This window comes from Pelodiscus sinensis, chromosome 32 (assembly GCF_052426305.1).
Source record: "Pelodiscus sinensis isolate ZL-2025 chromosome 32, ASM5242630v1, whole genome shotgun sequence".
Lineage (NCBI taxonomy): Eukaryota > Metazoa > Chordata > Testudines > Trionychidae > Pelodiscus > Pelodiscus sinensis.
Genome location: NC_143083.1, coordinates 16316575 through 16334977, shown reverse-complemented (window position 1 = coordinate 16334977; position 18403 = coordinate 16316575). Strand labels below are relative to the sequence as shown.

Genomic DNA, 18403 nt, shown 5'->3' with positions numbered 1-18403 from the left:
TGTGGGCATGCTTGTGTCATCCCAGTGCATGGGCGGGAGAGCCAGCACAGTCCAGATGTGCGCTTGGGAACAGGCTCGGGGCGGGGCAACAGCTGCACTGGTCTCACACACACCTCTCCCGCCCCCCACTGCAGTCTCACGAGCCAGCTTTATTTCTAGCCAGGAAGAAAACCTGGGATTAAGATAAACAGATGGGGCAGGAGATGCAGGGACTGGACTCTGAGCTCAGCCCCAGCCGTACAAATCCCAGAGTGTGGGGGGCTCCATTGAAGCTCATGGCTTTCCGCCTGCATATGGAAGCCAGAATCTGTAATGGCAGCGGGGGAGGGGGAAAGAGGGAGGTGCTTCTGAGGTTCAGGAACAAGCCCAAGGGGAATTCAGCACCTGAGAATATTCTGCCCCCACATCGGCTGCCCATCCCCCACAAGCCTGTCACTCCAGCTCATGGCACCTTGGGTAAAGGAGTTGTTGTCATGGAAACACTTATTCACCACATGGAACCTGACATTTGTAGTTGCCATGGTAACCAGCTCTTAGGGGCATTCCCTCTGCTTTTCACAAAAGAGACATTTTGATATGATCTTTGGAGAGGGGATTGGAGGGGGGACAAGTGGGAGAGTCCCCCACCATTGCTCCCAGTGACTCTTTGGGCTCGGGTGTTGCTATCCAAGCAGCAGGATGCGAACCTCGCAGGATCAGCTGGATAAACTGGCATTGTGTAAGCAAGTCCCTTTTAAATGCCTGGCCACTGCGGGTGAATGGGAGCCCCAGGGGTGCAGCTGTTGGCCAGGCACCTCTCCAGAACCAGCACTCTGGGAACTCCAGTGTGACCTGCTAAGCCCGCAGAGCTCATTGCTCCCTAAACATGCCTGCAATAAGGGAGTGGGGAGAGATGTCCTAAGGCCCGTGAGTCAGCTGTGTGATCTCAGATGCCCTGGGATGCATCCCAAGCCAACTTCTATGGAGTGACTTCAAAGATGCACCAGGATAACTAAGAGCAGAATCTGATTGTGACCAAGATGGCCCTGAGTAGGGCCAGCCTTAGAGAAATTGGCGTCCTGGGCAAACTTGTGTTTTGATGTCCTGACCCTTGTGGGAATAGCACCACACATTTCCCCAGGCACCCATGGGCTCCCCAATCCCTGCATCCCCATCCTGTGCTCTCTTTACCACTAGCTCCTGCTTTATGTGCCCTTTGCCCCTAACTTCTGCACAGTGCCCCCTTCATCCCAGCCCCTGTACTTTCTTTCCACTTGTGCTCCTAAGCCCAGAGCTGTGCTTCTAGCATGTCCTGCCACACTGCCCCAGTACCCTCCACCCCCTTTGCCCAGCAACACTGTTGCCCAGTTGCCCCTCACCCTCTGGCTATGGCGCCCTGGGCATGGGCCCAGTTTGCCCTGCCCTAAGGCCAGTCCTCTCCCTGAGCCACTGCAGACCCCAACTTACTCTCACCCCTCCCTCTAAGCCACCCTGACGCCTCTTTTTGGTTCTGGCTCATCCCAGGGAAGCTAACCAGGACACTCCTCATGCCTGCTCACAGAGGCTCAGGACTGCAGTCAGAACCAGCCTGACCACAAGATAATGAGATTCTGGCCCGCGCCAAGTGTCTGCATATAGCCCAGCAACCCTAGCGAGTGCTAATAAGCCCCGTTTCCCAATTCCACTCCCTCCACTTGACCTGCGGCCAGCCAACCCCATTTCCATGATGGCAGAGCTGCAAAGGGGAGGTTTGGCTCATTCTCACCTTCTACAGACAAAGAAGGTGAGATATGGGAGCTCTCAAAACAGCTAAAGACATCTGCAGTTAGAAAAGAAGTTCCGGCTCCTTTGCTTAACATTTGCAGTGAGAGGTCTCCACCATTGGGCCAACGATGGCAGAAGCTTCATGCTTGTCACAGGAGTTCCCTAGCAATGATAGCACAGACCTAAGGAGGTGACTTCAGCTCCCCACTGTTATAATGGCAAACAAACCACAAAAGGCCCCACATACAGCGACAGAAACACACAAATGCAAGGAAATTCTACTGCAGCTTTAACTTGACCCGTGTGGGTGATGGGGGCTGCAGTACCCAGAGACACACCACTAGGAGGGGTGACCAGAACAAGGAACGATACAGAATGAGGCTGTGTCTAGATCAGTGTTTCTCAACCAGTGGTATGAGTATCCTTAGGGGTACTTGAAAGAAGTCTGGGGGAGTACATCAACACAACTGAAATATGGAGAAAACTGAATTTTTGTTTTAAGTTTTACAGCGCTTTGTTATTTTTGCACTTTTTTACACCCAAAAATTTCATTGCCCACCCAGCTACAATTAAGTTGTTTAAACAAATGTATTGCAACGGTAGAAAAAAATTGTGTGTGTCTGAAAACTGAAGATACTGGGAGTACTTATAATTTTTTTAAAAAGGAGTACTTTATTAAAAAAAAAAGGTTGAGAAACACTGGTTTAGACTACAAAAAAAGTTGAAAAAAGATACGCAAACCGCAATTTGCATATCTTTTTCCGTTTTTCTTCCAAAAGAGGCTTTTTCGACATTTGGCCCATCTATGCTGGGTCAAATGTCGGGAAAAAAGCCTCTTTTGAAACATCCCTTCTTCCTCATAGAACGAGGTTTACAGGGATGCCGAAAAACAAGTCTGCTTTTCCGAATTTTTTTTTTTTGAAAAACAGACGTGTTACTTGGATGCGACAGAGCTTTTCTGGGATACCTTCAGTATCCCAGAAAAGCTTTGCAATCTAGACGTACCCTAAGTGACTTAGTCTTCATAGTAAGTTCTCATATTACAGCACCTTATGCTGAGAGGTATTTATCCTCCCCATTTTACAGAGAGGGGCATGGGGAAGGGAAGTGACTTGTCCAGGGCCACCCAAGGAATCAGTGGCAGAACTGGACATACAAACAAAATCATGTGCCTGGCTCTGGGCTGCATTAGCCATGATGTGGCACAGTCATTCACACACATACAGACCAATGGGCATATATGTGTAAATACATGAAGCTATGGTCACGGCACCCGAATGAGCACAGAGACCCATAAACACCTGTAGTCCATACATACGCATACACACAGTAAATTGCACACAAACATGGAGAGGCAAACACACATGCACAGATGTGCATACATGCATATTACACATGTGCACTTACACAGGCATGCATGCATGTCACACACATATATGTGCCTCCTCTGAAGCATCTGGCACCGGCTACCATCAGAAGACAGAAAACTGGGCTAGGTCTGACCCAGTGCGGCTGTTCTTATCTCCCATGCTCCCGGACAGATGCATGCATGTATTACACACCCACACCCACACCATGTGGCTCAGAGGGCTTTTGCTAGTGATTTATGAGGCTGAGCCTGCCGCACAGACTGAGCTTGATTTTCCTCATTAAATTATTTAGATGAGCATTAAAAATTAACCTATTTATTCATTTCTGAAGAATATCACATTAACATTTAGCACACTCTGCTGGGCCAGCAAGGGCCACGCTCCCCCCACCCCCCACCGCCAGTGCCTTGCAGCGCTTCCTACCTGCCGCTAATGATAGGCAACGTTGTCAGCTTTGTGACCCATCCGGCAAGGGACCAATGGCCTTGCAAAACGCTCCCAGCGACATGGTGGTGGTGTGGCCAGACACACCAGCAAGGGAACCTGGTTAATCAATCCCTCCCTCTCTCTCTGTCACACCCCCTCCTGACACACCCACTGAGTGTGTCTCTCTCCTTTACCCTCCTCTCTCTCGCTCTCTCATAAACACAGTCGGTGTATGTGTCTCTGCCCCCTCACCTTATCTCTCACAATTACACACACCAGTCTGTGCATCTTGCTTTCTTTCCCCCACCTTTTTTCTCACACTCATACCAATGTGTCTCTCCGGCATTATCCTCTTATCTCTCACATGCACACATACCAATCCATCTGCGTGTGTATGTCTCCGTCTCTCTCTCTCTCACACACATGCACACATACACATGCATCTATGCATCTCTCCCCTGAGCTCCCAGTGGGCAGCACCCAGCCAGCCTGGCTGGGATTGAGGGGTGCCTTGACCGCAGATGCCTTAGCAACCTCTCTGCATTTGGATGTTAGAAAGCTCATACTTCAGAATTCATGCTGATCCCCAAGTGGTTAAGAGCTGTGGGAGGAACAGAAGGACAGCCCAAAGCAGACAGTTCCTTTCCCGGTGAGGGAAGACAGTAAAAGGCCTTTACTATGCGATTCTGGATAAATTACAATATATATTGCACCCCGCTCCATGTTCCTGCTGTGTTTGAAACACGAAGCCCAGCTGGACAAGGGATTCGGCGGCTACTCCAAGTCCTGTACTGTAACATTCCTGCTCCTGTTTTCTAATGCAATTGCTGGGAGTAAGGATGCATGGGATGAAATTCTCCTGCATGAAGGCAGTGGGATTTTTCCCATGGGGCCAAAATGTCACTCCACGAGTCCTTCTATCTGCTGCCCTACCCAAGGGCCAAACTCTGAGCAAATCCAGATAAAACTATTAAAATCAATTGGAGTAAGTAGCACAAGTCCATGGGAATTTTCCTAGTCAGCAAGGAGTGAGTAAAACCTCTGCATTTTGGCGCCAGCTGATTACAGTTCACTCCACAATATGCACCATTTCCCCTCAAAGGAATCCTGGAGATAAGCAGCCCCCACCCAGCTATACTGATGCCCTGCATGAGATGCAGCTCCAGTGGCACAACAGCCCAACCCCCATCCCGCAGCCATCTCCTTCAGGAGAGGTGGAGAGTAGATTGTCCCCGCCTGCTTCCTGGGAGGTCAGGTGGAGATGCCCAGCAAACCATATGCTGCAGAGAGGGTGAGAGTCCCAGAGGAGAAGCAGGCCTCGCTCTCTATTAATTAAGTGTAAGTGATGTAGAATAGCCCCTGAGGTGCATAGAGGGTAGCCTCGTGGTGTTAAGTAGGGCAGCAGCAGAGCCCATGAGACAAACACAGCATGTGCTGGCTCCTTAGGGCCCTCCCTCAACACAAGGACACAGACACTTGCCAGGATCAGGGCATGGGTCTCCAGCACTGAAAACATTGGCTTGGTCACTGCTGGCCAGTTTATAGACCTCTGCCCAGTGGACCATCACAGCCACTGCACAACCATTCAGAGCACCAGGATCCAGAACCTGATTTGCACATTCAGCTCCTGTATCTGGGCACGTAAAGCTGGGTCAAAGTCCCGGAACATGACACCTCTACCCACAGAGGGAGAACAGCGCAGAATACACATCCTTCTGCACTTCGGGCTCAATCCTGACCTGTCAAAACACCCTTATGGGAGAAAGGGGAGTTTAGGTTCCACTGATCTTTCAGTTCTTGGTGTCCTGTTGAGAACATCAACAAGGTTGACAATTAATTTGGTACTGAATGCTGCTCTGGCACCATCCAGCTGAGCTACTCAAAGCACTTTGAGAACATTAGAGAATTCACTCTCCCAATTCCCTCCTCCTATGAGATATGTAACTACTATAGTCCCCATTTTTCAGATGGGGAAACCGAGGCAGAGGAAATGACTTGCCCAACATTACACAGGAAGTTTGTAGCAAAATCAGGGAAAGAACCCAGAAATCCTGACACTATGTCTACTACTCTCTAACTACTAGACACAACCTTTGTGGAATTAGTACCAAGAGCCAAGAGAGGTGGATTGTCCTTTGAGAATTTGACTGAGATTTTACATGAGCTTCTTCTGAAGGCCATCATTTCAGGTAGAGAAGGACTGGGGTCTTCCTTTTCTTGGCACAACCAACTGTGAGTGAGAGGCAGGCAGAGAGGGAAACTGTTCTGGTGCTCATGGAAGATGAGCCCTGAGTGATGGCAGACAGCAGCCTGCAGATATCCAGCCCAAGTGAAGGACAATGACACACAGGATCAGTTGCTTTGCCTCCTCCAGTGCTCTGCAACTTCTTACTTTTCCCCTTAATGCAATCAGTCACTCCCGTCTTCCCTCCTGCTCCTCTGCCAGCAAGGCAAGCTCCTTACCACTGTGACTCGGAAAGTCTTTGGATCTTCCTGATATCCCTATGGAAGTGACAGCACCATTACTGTGCATTATCATCAGATAACCAACATGGGAGCCCATCCCTTCGGAGCAATTACAAGCCTCGTCACACTGCAGGCTCTTGGGCAAATGCATCCTGAAGTGGGCAGTTCAGTGGGATAAGTTACTGGTTATTCTACCCTCATTGGACTCCCTCCTTTAGCATGTCAGAAGTAACACACCTGACACCAAGGGCATTGAATGAGCTTCCCCATCTTTCTGGTCCTTCCTTATCCCTTACGATTGGTTCCATTGGCAGCAAGGGTCTGAAAGGTGGTCAGAGGAGTCCACCAACTTTCCTAGAGTCCTTTCCACGTGCCATAAAAGAAATCAAAATCATACTTCCCCAAAGAAATCTAAATTTACAGAAAGCAAAATCCAGGGCCAAATCCAGTTGACAGATTTGAAGTAATGCCACTGATCTTAGCAGAAATCAGTCTGGATTTACACTGGACTAAATAAGAATGGAACCTGGCCCATGAGTGCTTACCCAAGCTTGCACTGATATAACTGAACTCCCTGAAAACTTTTCTAGATCAGGTTCATTGAGTCAAAGGCCAAAAGGGTCCATTATGATCATCTCACCTGACCTCCTACATAGCCCAAGCCTAAGCACATCGTCCACTGATAACAGCACGAAGTCTATAAACTCTGCTTGAGTTATAGCCCCCCTTTGACAAAGACATCCCATCTTGACTCAAAAACTTCAGTTAATGGAAACTCTGCCCATCCCTAGGTGAGACGCGCCAATGGTCAATGATCAAGTCTGTTACAAATGTGCACCTTATTTCTAGTCTCAGTTTATCTAGCTTGAGCAGTGTTCCCAAGACCCAGTTCTTCAAGGGGTTTGTTTGGGTTTTGTGGTTGGTTTTTTTTTATTATTATTCTATATGCTTATCTCTACCACCCATCACTGTTGCATCCCTTAGATTACACCCCCTCCCAATCTTACTCAGGTGGCATCTCTGTCTCTTCTGCTCTCTGCCAGTGGAAAGGTCTTCTGAGGGGAAACTCTCTGGGATTTATAGAGAGGTATCTGGATGTGATTTCATGGCCTGTGATATGGAGGACACCAAACTAGATGATCTAGACTCATTAAACTCTATGAAACTTAATAGTGAACCTCTGTGCTGGGTTCCTGGCCACTAGCTTCCCCCTCTCCTATTTGGCTTGGCATGCTCAGAGCAGGACTGGAAGAAAAGCAGGGGAGCTGCGTTAATAAACGACTGCAGTGGGATCATCGCATTACTCCCACCACGTACCAGCAATGAGGCAGAAGGAATGGAGGAGGTAGGGTGCATAGCTAAGCAATGAGAATGGTGCTAATCTCCATCTCTGCCTACAAGAGACCTACTTTAGCATGTTCTGTGTAGCACATACACTCAAGTGAGAGCCTCACTTGAGCCTGTGCACTGGAGCCCCATTAGCTAGGGAGCCCAGCTTCACACCACACAAAGATCTGCAGAATCATCATCACCAGGCTCCTCAATGCTTCTGTCTCATGACTAGGCGCTGCTCACAATGCCAAGCAAGTTAAGGTATCTACAGCTAGATGGGTGTGGCTGGCACCTCCGTCTCGTCTCCCCCTGCTACTGGTACCGGTGCACCAAGAAAGTTTGGAAACATGAGCTTTGAAGAACTTCTCACAAGATCTGAGACTGATAACTTAAGGGCACTTGTACCTACTGGGATACCTGGGGCTCTGTAGTCTGAATGAACACAGACAAACAGGCAGATGCTCAGATTGAGACCTACTATTCTGTTGATAACTGGATCTTGGACTATCAGTGAAATACAAATCTCAGCTGTGATTCCCTGGTCCATTTCCCCTGACCAGGCTACCAGGCTCCCCTAGGCCTCAGGAGATGCACCCCACCACAGTAACTCACCCCACATATTTTCTGGTGACCTTTAACTCTATGCCTTTGTGGTCTCAACAACTTAGGGATGCCAGCTGTCCCCTCACCCCAACTGAAGTCCTGGGAGATAGCAGCCCAGCCATTCCCATATCTTCTGTTTTTCATAAATGAAAAACAGGACTGTGTAGCACTTTAAAGACTAACAAGATGATTTAATAAGTGATGAGCTTTCGTGGGCCAGACCCTGGCCCACGAAAGCTCATCATTTATTAAACCATCTTGTTAGTCTTTAAAGTGCTACACAGTCCTGTTTTTTGTTTCAGCTGCACCAGACTAACACGGCTACATTTCTACTTCTATTTTTCAGGGCATAGATGGGTCATCCCCTTGCCAATCAAGAGGAAAAGATCTTCTGAGGTCGGTGCCCGCCTTTGGCAGAGGCAAAACAGGAGAGAGTCCTTGTGCCATGTTGGTCTGGCACCCAAGATGTCCCATATTGCTGCACAGGAACTGATGGGATGTGGTGATGAGAAAACACAGCACTTGTGCTGTTCAAATGTATTAAACTTGCCCAACCCTCCTTGTGATAAATAAAGTTTTCTGAACCTTGTTGGGGATGTCAGGCAAGGGATCTTCCTTAGCGGGGAAAATTTGCCTCCCAGCAGCCTCCTGTACAAAATTCTCCTCTATCCTCTTACCAACAGCATCCCTTTCTCCTCTCATCCACTCCTAGTTCTCCACCTCGTGCATGCACATCAGTTTGCATAAGAAGGGCCCACATCCCTTCTGGTTTTACCAGTATCCAACGGGTGTGTACGATGTTGCCTCTAAGAGCATTAGGGAAAGCCTAGCTGATGATGCATAACAGGAGAACCCTGATACTTTCCTCTTAGTGGATTCTCATCATCCACCACCTTCCCCATTTTCTCTCTCACCCTTACAAAAGAATTAGCCTATCAGATACACTGATTTCTTGTTTTAATTGAGGAAAATTAATAGTTTTCCCCCATGCCTCAAAGGAGTCTGGGGTGACAGCAGGGATAGGAGCTGATTGGACAGGCCTCGACTCTCCACTTGCTCCTCTTCACAATTCAGCATCACTGTCAAAAGTTGAGATTCCCCCTGACATTCCACCTGCAGCCCCTGGAGTGACACTGAAGGTTCTGAGACCCCCAAAATGGGCCCCAGAAGCCTTAGTCTCAGGCAAAGGGATGGTTTGAAGGTTTTCAGTAAAGCTAGGAGAGGAGTGGGAGCCATCACTTTCCCCTCTAGAACATCCTTCATATACCTGCTAAGCAAAACTTGGCTCCCCTTTGTAGGTGTCTGCTGTTCTCCCAACAGTTCAAACCCAAATGGCTGAAGGACACAGCAGCACCTATTATGCAGCCACCCCCTCCCTCCCTGCAGCTTAATTACAGTGATTTGAGAAAGATGGGGCCCTGCTAATTTAATGTTCTTTTGTTGTTGAGAAACAGGAGACCGGTGGTTCTGTGCTTCAGAACTAAGCTGTGATGGGGACCTCTCCACCCAGGCCTCTGAGTACAGGCCTTAATTAACTCCCAGTTCCCATGGCAACCACTAACGGTGCTGCTCACTTCCTGACAGCCAGGCTGCTGCAGTTCCTCTTTCCAAAGGATGCAAATAGGGAGAGATAGAAAACCCTCTTACCATAACAACGCACACATGGAAAAACCAGGCCCTCCTGGAAATCCTCACCACAGTGATGAAATCCTCACCACACTGACAGGGTTTGAGAAGGGAAATTTGCAGTCTCCTGAACACGTGTGAAGGCTGGTATGCTTCCACACACGCGTGTGTATCCATGAGATGGAGTGCTCACATTTGTGCACATATGGAGAATGCATGTACGCAAGACTGAATTTGGGGAGAGTGTGCGTGCAATTGCATTTGGGAGTGGGACCATATTTGGGAAGACGTGTGTGTAGCTGGGGAAGTTGTCTTCATTCACACATGTGGGTGTGAGCCTGCTCAGAGAGACTCCCAGCTGAGTAATGTGCCTACATGTGTGCCATTGGCAAGAGAGTGTGCACTGCCTATGGGCTTGTGCATTACCACATGGGGAGGGAATGCACTTGCGAGCAGGAAGAGAGCACAACCATGCCCTTTTAGGCCACATGTGGGAGCTGGTATCGACTGTTAGCTGTCCAGTTCCCAAGGCAGCAGAAACCAGTGTTTCTCTTGGCAGCCCATTCTCCCCATCTCCATTCTATGCATGCTTCCCTCTCTTCCTGTGCACTGCCATGGGGCCAGGTTCAACTGTGGAATAAGTAGATGAGATTCCCACTGAAGTGAATGTGAATTGCAGACCCTTTCTTAGCTGGGACTGATCTAGCCTTATGCCTTCATGCTGTGATACTTTGTCCCTGTGCCAGCCCTAATGTGTTCCTTGCATTTCTCTGATCTCTATATATCTGTGATTAGTCCTCTCTCTGATGGTATCAGGACAGGTAAGATGTGCTGGAGGCTGAGGATCTCTGTTTCAAAAACCCACAAAATAGGACAGCACAGGGAATGACCGTGCAAGCTTCCCTCATCCAGCATGGTTGCCAGGCTCAAACTAGGACCTGCAGTGACCACCTCAGATTGGTGTCCATCCTTCATCCCTATTCCCATCTTCAGGCTCTAAACCTCGCTCCCAAAAGCTTTCTTAGGCAACTGCAGTGTCCTTGATGAGCATAGCTGGCTCAGTAGGTCCTATATGAGATACTGACCTGGGCCAGACTCACACCAAATTAGAGTTGAAAGTCTGGTGACCCCATGACCAACTCCCTTCAAGCCATCCAATCCCACTATATCTCTCTTAGCCCTGTGCATTGTCTTCCTCCCTAGCGGGCCTGATTCAGCTCTCACTTGCAACAGCATAAGATCAGGAGCGAGAGGCCAATCAGATGCTGTGTCCCTACATTCTACTACTGCTGCAACCATGTGTTAATTCACAGGAGTTAGTTCTGCTGCATCTCAAGCCCTGGTGCATTCCCAGTGTCCCTCTGTTCTACTGTTGCTGTCTCCCTGTAATTTTCCATTCTCATGTCTCTGTGCTCCCAGACACTTACCACTTCCATACATTCACCCACCCATGTATCTGCATCTCCCACTGCTGCTCTTCAACCTGCCCCTATTCCCAGCTTGGATCAATACCAATTTCTGCCATTTATTTGCCTACCTTTCAGCAAGCCCTTCTTTGTTCTGCATAGATATAAAACTGTAACTGTACCTTGCCAGCAGAATCACACGCACTCCCCCCCCCCCACACACACACACTTTCCCCCTTCTTCTTCGGGAGCAATTTTATGCAATTTGCAACTGTCTGGCTGCAAATGAAAAGAGACACAAAGCGTTTCTACGAAATATGGAAAAGCTGGCTGCTTTTCCCTCAAATTTCACTTAGCGAGAAGCTTTAACTTTGGCGCGTGTGATCACTGCATGTCATTAATAACCTCTTCGGTTCCTTTCAGAAGTCTGTAAGTGAAGGCACAATCACAAATCAAAGGCATGGGTTATTGAGATATAATAGCATTTCAACTAGCCAAGGAGAAGTGCACTGGGGAGCAAGGAGAGGGTGATGGGCACTGCACCTACACACTGATTGGCACCCTATGAGTACAATAGATTAAGTAGGAGGCCAAAGGCCTGGTGCACTGCTGTTCAGAACCAGACACTGCCTCCATCCAGATCTCCTAGAGGTACATTTCCAAGCCTCTTGTAAACCTCCACAGCATGACGTGGGGAAAGGAGTTTAGCTGCTATCCATTTCTTTCTCAGGATGATCTGCTCCCACTGAGGTTGGGGCAGAGTCCCCAGGGCTCCTGTACTTGCCTTATGGAAAAGATTCCATTGTGGCTCAGAGGTTGGCCAGTCAGTCTGCAGGAATGAGGGCTGGGAGATACTAAGGGGGAAGTTTTCAGAGCAGCTGTGGAATCCAGAGGCCAACTCCCCATATGGAGTTAAGGGCAGAGCTTTGGAGCGCCCTACATTCAATGCTGCACAGGACTCGGCTCTGAGCCTGGCATAGATGGCAGCTTGATAGGGCCTGCATATCAACTACTAAATCAAAGTATGCATGGAAAAATATAGGTCAGACGCTGCAGTGCCTGTGGGGCTTTGGGGCCAGGATGAGCTGTTTAGATCACTTCAGTATTTGTGATGCTCCTCTCGCTCTAGATCTAAAGGACCTACTTAGCTCAGCATGGCATTATTCAAAACTGCTCTTCCTATCCAAGCTAGCCTGCCCAAGATTGTTCCCTTAGTAACAAGGGTTGCTTTGAATACCACACTGCCAAGCCCTATGATGCCTTAAAATAAACCTTCCATTAGCTGGAAGATGAACCTCTATCTATATTCAGTTCCATGCTACCAGGGTCTTGACTACTTGGATTATGTTGAACTTGTTGGGGAAAAAGTAGGCAGGCATTTGTTTAAGGTGATTTGGCCCCCCCGGGGAAAGGAGTTTGAAATCATCTCTGGTTGATTTGAGATTTCAAGAACATAGGAGGAAAACTGAGAACCTATTAACTAGATACGACTATCATAGCACAGAACTGTAAAAACTGTACAGCAACAAGAGATGGGGCTGGCTTCTAGAGAACTAAGGAATGCTCTGGAAAGCCATCCTGCTTGTGGTTCCCAAAACATAAGGTCTGTGAGATATTGTCAATTTGGCTCATGGTCTGCTGCAATAAAACTGACCTCCAGGTTTATACTAGGGTGGAATTTAGACCTGGAGGTCATAGTGCATCGTATGTCCAAGAAGCATGTAGTTCAGCATCACCCTGAAAGGGTACATGTGAAACATTCAGCTATGGGAATGAAGAACAACATTTGTATGTCGGAAATAACAGGATATTTTGCCCTTGTATAGCATTTTTCCTTGCAAGGCAAGAAAGCATTATTACTCCCTGCTCTATAGTGGCTCCAATCCTTCCTCTTTGGCAGTGCTCAGAGAGGGGCAAGTGGTATCTGTTTCTCCTCTCAAAAACCTCTAATCTGTGGCACCCCACTGGGATCCATACTATCCCCTTGTCTCTTCAAAATCTACATGAGACCATTGGGAGAGATGCCATGCACTCAATTGCCGACAATATGCCGATATTCTATTCTAGATCTCATTCTCAGTTGATGCAAACACCACCTCTATTAACATGTCAGAATGTTGACTGGAAATTAGCTGTTGGATAAAGAGCAGCTGGTTTACGCAGAGCCCAGCCAAAGTGAAGTGATGCTATTAGGAAAAGGAAAATGCTCTGTTGATCTGGCCAAGACGTTGACCTGTTCTACACCTACAACTTAGCTGTGATGCTCAGGAATATGGAAAATTCACACCTGAGAGATGCAGTTAAGCTGGACTAAGCCCTGGCTTTGGCACTGCCAGGCAAATTACCACTTCCATTGCTGTAGCAAGCATCCATGCAATGATGCTACACCACCCTAGTATGAACTGAGGAGGTCCATTTTATTGAAGCAGGCCATAAGCAAAATTGACAATATCTCACAGACCCTTATGCTTTGCCATAGCAGTGCTACTGTACCATCTGCACTGTAGACCTAGTGGTTGTCTTCATTTTCCAGTGAACACAAATAGCCTCCATTCACCAAAGTGGGGAAAATCTTGAGGTCCCATTTGACTCCTCACTAAACTTGAATGAGCAGGCAGTGAGCACCAGTTTTCCAAATGAGCTGGATGCACGTGAAGCTGCTCAGGAGAGATTCCAATGCTACCTAATTGATTAGTGGAGTGCCCTCAGTTCTCCTAATTTATGTTACTCTTGCTGGTGCACATTCACCCATGCCGCAGTACACATAACAATTTATTCTGCATGCAGATGGAAAAAATCTGCACGTGGATGGAAAAGATTAGAGGAAACATTGGTGAGCACCAGCAGCTAAAATGCCTTCTTCCCAGACAAAGATCTGGCCACAGGGATCCATGCACTGGTCACCTCCAGTCTGGATTAATGAGAATCACTGAATCCGAAACTGAACATGACGACGATGCACTAGCTCTAGCTAGTACAGAATGTGACTGCCTCCTTTCCCCATGGCTTAATTGTCATGAGGATGCCAGACCCATTCTCAAGTCCTTCCATGGGTTCCCAGTTGGCTAGCAACTCCAGTTTAAGGCTTTGGTTTTAATTTTCAAAGCCATAAATTGATCAAGCCCACAGGGCATTAAAAACTGCATTTTGATCATGAGCCCTTGCAACAGAGACAATGAAGACTATAGAGCTCTGACCAAAGCATGTGAGCGAGAGGATCTGGCTATGGAATAAACCCCCAGAAGAGACCAGGTGAACCCAGAGTCTGACCATCTCTAGAAAATGCTGCAAAACCTTCCTCTTCAAAAAGCCTTGCCACAATAAGAATGACACGCAGAACACTGGCTTCTCCCTTCTATCCAGTAAATCTCACCCAGTCACAAAAAAAATCAAAGGCCTTATCATAGGCAGAATTATAACCCCAAAAGGAGAGGTATGCCAGAGACTCCAGGAAGTCCTCTGTAGACTTTTGCTTGGAATCTGTTCAGGTACAATGACAGCCAGCAAGATAAACCCCCAATAGATAGATTTTACAGATGGATACAATGAGATATCACAGTCTGGATTCCCAATTACACCAGTATCACTGGGGATCCCCATGCTTTATGGAAAGTGGCTTCTGGGTATGAATGTGCATAATTTGAAGATGTTTTATGCAAAAAACAGCTCATGTAACCTATCAATTTTAACATTACAATCTCCTGAATGTGTATATCCTATTTTTGTGCATATGCCATTCTTGTAGGTGAAGTTAGAAATATGAAGTTTGGCTATTTTTTATAATTCTAAATGTGTTGACAAGGGACATTACTGATGCTCAGGAAACATAATGACTCAGTACTCAAACCAATGACCTGTGAATGGTTCTGTTTGTTCTGTAAGCCCAAACTGTGGTTGGTCCTAGAAAGACAAGTGTGACGTAGTGGGGGTACCTTGCTTGGGCTATGGCAACCTCTGCTATCTGGTCATTATGCAAAGGGAGCTCCAAACCTGTCTGACCAGCTACCCCCCATGGGGAGAAACAAAGGAAGGTGGAATGCCGCCTCTGGCTGGGGAGCAGGGCTGGAGGAGAGTTAGTTTCGTTTCTGTCTGGGAGCATGGAGGAAGCAGCCTCAGCAACAGGCTGGGGGGTTTAGAAGCCGAGACCCACTCCCCGATATCAAGGGGGGCTGAGGCATCCTAGGCCTGTCCTGTAACCTGATGACATCTGTGCTGTGCTGTATACTGGAGAAGCAATAAACCACCTCTATTCTACTGGTTGGCGGAGTCTGTTTGTGCCATTTCGGGGGTGCAGGAGGCGGGGGAACCCCAACGTGCCATCACAACAAGTGACTATGCTATTTGGCACTGGGGTGTGTGTCTAGGCTACAGGTTTTTTTTTTTTTTTTTTTTAAAGTGGCCTTTTTTCGAAAAAACTTCACCTGCGTCTAGACTGCTGCCGCGTTCTTTCAAAAGTAAATTGAAAGAATGTGGCAGTTTTTTCGACCGTGGAAAAACTCGTTTTACGAAGAAGAACGCCTTTTTTCAAAAGTGCTCTTTCGAAAAAAGGTGCTATGTAATGCAAACTATGCTTTTTCGAAAGAGAGCATCCAGACAGCCTGGATGCGTTCTTTCAAAAAAACGGTTTGCTTTTTCGAAAGTACTGGTTGTAGTCTAGATGCTCTTTTTCGAAAGAGGCTTTTTCAAAATTATCTTTCGAAAAGGCCTCTTTCAAAAGAGGCTTGAAGTCTAGATGTAGCCTGGGATCCATCTTGAACCTGGTACTTTTCCATAGGGGTTGGGGGTTCCAAACAAAGGGTTACTGCCACGGGGCAAAGTCTATTTAAGCAATGGGAAGCCAGTGCTTTTTTTGTGATGGTACTGCCCAGAACGGCGTACTGTCACCTATTTTCCCAGCCCACAGAAAAGGAACGGGATTTCCCACGTATGTACTGGCACCTGTTTTCCTGGGGCGGCTCATCTCCTGATGGAAGCCTGCTCGGGACACGTGGTATTGTTTGTTTTCTGGCTCCCAGAGCGGTGCTGTGGCTCTTAAAGGGGCTGCAACTGCATTTCGGCCTCCAGCACAGGAAGGTGGATGTCAGTAGCACACCAGGGAGACAACCAAAGGGGACTTCTAGGATTAAACAGGGATGCCTTATACTGCTAGAGCTGTGCAAAGGAGCATCAGGCTATGTCTACACTAAGCAGCTTTTAGTGACAAAGCTGTGTAACACAACCTTGTCAGTAAAAACCAGTGCACGTGCCTGCTGTTTGTCAACACTTTTGCAATCAAAATACTTCAAGCCTGAATGAGTGGCTTTCACTTGGTTGGCAGGAGAATGCATTTGCCATGGCAAAACCTTTGGCGTTTGGGGAAGGGACTTTAAGCGCCTGTGAGCAACAAAAGTTTTGTTGATCAATTGCAAGTGTAGACAAAGCATCAGTGTAAATCAGAATAAGAGCAGGAGGAGGGAGTAGTTTAAGTGGCTTGACCAAGGGCACAGAGCCAATCAGCAACAGAGCTTACAACAGAACTCTGGAATCCTGGTTCCCAATTTACCACTTTAGCCACACTGTACTCCAGAGAGCTACAAGAAAACAAATCAAGGCCATTCCTCTTTAACTCCAACCTTATAGCCCGAGCTCAGGCTGAGAAACCCACAGATTAGTACTCATCCTTCTAAATGGCTGCGATCAATCACTGGTCTCTTGAGAAAGCTAACAAGGGGGCCAATCGGGGCCAGCTGTGGTGATGGCTTTCAAGATGTGGCCAGCTGTCCACAGGGAATTGGGCTGAAATCAACTTAATACATTTTAGGCAAGCTACAAAACAGCTCCCAGACAACAACAAAATTCAACCACAACATGGGCTACATTAGAACCACGGACTTGAAGGTGAAAGACTCCATATTCTATCCTCAGCCACCTGATGGACCAAGGCCTTTCCCTTTTAATTCTAAAGCTGAACTCCCTCCCCCCGCATTCTGGATTTTGGTTTTCATTAGAGGATGATGTTAGGACTGATGCTAGCTGACCCCTGATGTTAACCCTGGAGCCTACTGACAACATTGTAATTGTTAACCATTTTGACACTGATCTGTTTAAGGTCAGTCTGCTAATGTGCATTTCCTATCATCCCTATGCCTTCCTGAGTAACAAAAAAATTAAATATACTCACACCCAGATACCAATAACCTTCAACTTCTCAGACAAAGCAGTTTTGCCTTGTCAATTCAAAAACAAAATCTGCAGTTGTGTCAAAATCTGCAGGGATAGTTGGGCTTCCTCTCACACTAAACAATGCATGGTTACTATTCATACTTTTCCGTTTGGTTTTAATTCAATAGGGATCTCTATTTGAGCATAAGGGAAGCTGACAGAGAATCCAGAGAAGGTCCTTATATAAATCCATGGTATGCTCACATCTTGAATACTGTGTACAGATGTGGTCTCCTTATCTCAAAAAAGATATACTGGCATTAGAAAAGTTTCAGAGAAGGGCAACTAAAATGATTAGGGGTTTGGAATGGGTCCCATATGAGGAGAAATTAAAGCGACTGGGACTTTTCATCTTGGAAAAGAGGAGACTAAGGGGGGATATGACAGAGGCATATAAAATCCTGAGTGGTGTGGAGAAAGTGAATAAGGAAAAGTTATTTACTTATTCCCATAATATAAGAACTAGGGGCCACCAAGTGAAACTAATGGGTAGCAGGTTTAAAACAAATAAAAGGAAGTTCTTCACATAGCACATAGTCAACGTATGGGACTCCTTGCCTGAGGAGGTTGTGAAGGCTAGGACTATAACAGGGTTTAAAAGAGAACTAGATAAATTCATAGAGGTTAAGTCCATAAATGGCTATTAGCCAGGATGGGTAAGGAATGGTGTCCCTAGCCTCTGTGTGTCAGAGGGTGGAGATGGATGGCAGGAGAGAGATCGCTTGATCATTACCTGTTCGATTCACTCCCGCTGGGACACCTGGCAGACAGGATACTAGGCTAGATGGACCTTTGGTTTGACCCAGTATGGTCGTTCTTATGCTGTCGAATCTAGGCCCAGACTAGAACTTTCATTATACTAAAGCGACAAGGAGTCCTATAGCACCTTATAGACTACAGGACTCCTTGTCACTTTTGCAGATCCAGACTAACACGGCTACCCCTCTGATACTTTCATTATACTGTACATTGTGTTTGCTCTGCTTTGTACTGATGATATTCTTGTCCACTATATGTCGAATTACAACACTAAACCACAACTGTATAATTTCTATACTGGTATGATGCTCCCTCACACTCTCTCCCCCATGCTGGTCTAATGCTTGTGGAAGGTTATTATGCCTTATCCTGTTTTATCCCCCCAAAGAAAATTAAGTCAAGTAATACTTAAGAATGTATTTCTCTTCAGCTCTCATCTGTGCCCTAAAATAACCTGGAACACCCACAGCC

General features: G+C 47.1%; 1 protein-coding gene and 1 long non-coding RNA gene across 8 annotated transcripts in view; one reads left to right on the top strand and one right to left on the bottom strand.

Annotated features, from left to right (window-relative positions):
* CELF5 (CUGBP Elav-like family member 5) overlaps positions 1 to 18403 on the bottom strand; it is a 96625-nt gene that overhangs the window by 43495 nt on the left and 34727 nt on the right. The window lies entirely within an intron of this gene.
* Positions 545 to 8529, top strand: LOC142818980 (uncharacterized). Its single transcript, XR_012896675.1, has 2 exons — positions 545 to 718; positions 8287 to 8529. It is a non-coding gene; the product is annotated as an uncharacterized LOC142818980 (long non-coding RNA).